This window comes from Octodon degus, unplaced genomic scaffold, assembly GCF_000260255.1.
Source record: "Octodon degus isolate 3935 unplaced genomic scaffold, OctDeg1.0 scaffold00074, whole genome shotgun sequence".
NCBI lineage: Eukaryota > Metazoa > Chordata > Mammalia > Rodentia > Octodontidae > Octodon > Octodon degus.
Window position 1 is genome coordinate 10,155,816 of NW_004524650.1, and position 1,309 is coordinate 10,157,124.

Sequence of the window (1,309 nt, forward strand, 5' to 3'; positions counted from 1 at the left end):
CAGTGAGACAGCAGGTTAATTTTTTAATGATAAAATAGAGAAGTCTGAAGAATTTCAGGCAGGACTAGTAGACTCCTGGGGAACTTTTTGTTTATCTTAAACGGTACTAACTTGTTCCCTCAATTCAAAAGCAAAGGAATGGGCTCCTAATCATTGCTTCTGTGCCCTCAGAACGTCAGTTGTAAAGGATGCTTTCTAGAATCTTCTGGGGTTTTACTCACTCTTTGCAGGGTTGAACAGCATCTCAAATGCTTCTGACAAAACTTTTCCTTTGGCGAACCATGGCACATTGAGTAATGCAGAGAGTACACGCACGGTCAACTGGACCAAGCCCAGGGCATCTTTCAGGGCAGGTTGTCCTAGTGAAAACTCTGGGGTTCTAACCCTGGCCACTGCGCTCTGCCTCATCACCAGGCATCTCTCCACAAGTTTAAGGTCCTAACTCTGTCCTCTGCCCAAACTCCAAAGTTCTGACCCGCAAACACCACATTCTTTAGCTGTTTTCCTCAACAGCAGGAAAGGAAAGGGGGTTTTGGCTCGCTGGAAGTTGTGGAAGCCAAACATGGGCCTGTTCCACCTTAAAGGGCCTACGCGTGCCTAGTGTTTGGGTCTTGCAGAGTTTGGGCACCACCATATTTGGGTCGTGCCTACTTTGGGGCGGGAACCTTCTTGGGAGCGATTAGGTCAGCGCTGGAGGAGGTGACCTTGTTTGGTTTCTGGCACCCGAGAACAGCGGTGCTCTGTTCCCGCTGACCCGGGCCGTCTAATTGGCCCAGGCGCGCCCGAGCCGAGCCTGCCCTGGAGCTCCTCGCCGGCCACCCCCGCGGCCCGCGGCCGGGCAGAGGCGGGAAAGCCGCGCGCCTGCGCCGTGGGAACCGGGGCCGGAGGCGAGAAGCGGGGAGCGAGGGGGGCCGCGGGAGCCGGGGAGCGTGCAGAGCGGCGTGTGACGCGGGGACGCCGCGCGCTCCCAACGTCGCCCCGGTTTGACGCACACGGCACCAAACTGTGAGTTTCAGGGGTAATTTGGTCGGATTAGCCGGGACCTGAGTGGGTTTCGGGCCTCGGGGCTGTGGCAGCGGCGGGACTGAGGGTGGCGGAGAAACTTGGGGGCCCCGGCCTCCGGCGCTCGGCCCGGGGAGCTACGCCCTAGGCTGGGTCCCGACCATCCAAAAGGACGCATTTTGCCGCACAGGCTAAGATGGCGGCGGCGGCCGAGGAGGCGGAGTTGGTGCTGCACAAGGAGCCCGGGCCGCGGGTTCGGGGAGGCGGCGGCCGCGGGGGGCCGCGGAGCCCGAGGTGAGGCGGCCGC

At 59.9% G+C, this 1,309-nt stretch overlaps 1 protein-coding gene across 10 annotated transcripts in view; it reads left to right on the forward strand.

Annotated features, from left to right (window-relative positions):
* The first annotated feature begins 742 nt into the window (after positions 1-742).
* Znf644 (zinc finger protein 644) overlaps positions 743-1,309 on the forward strand; it is a 108,931-nt gene continuing 108,364 nt past the window's right edge. For 6 of the 10 annotated variants that reach the window (XR_002822017.1, XM_023720279.1, XM_023720285.1 and 3 more), the window contains exon 1: positions 918-1,005. The gene's annotated coding sequence lies outside the window, so the exon portion shown is untranslated. The other 4 variants (XM_023720280.1, XM_023720282.1, XM_004635737.1 and 1 more) reach the window with 3 other exon arrangements.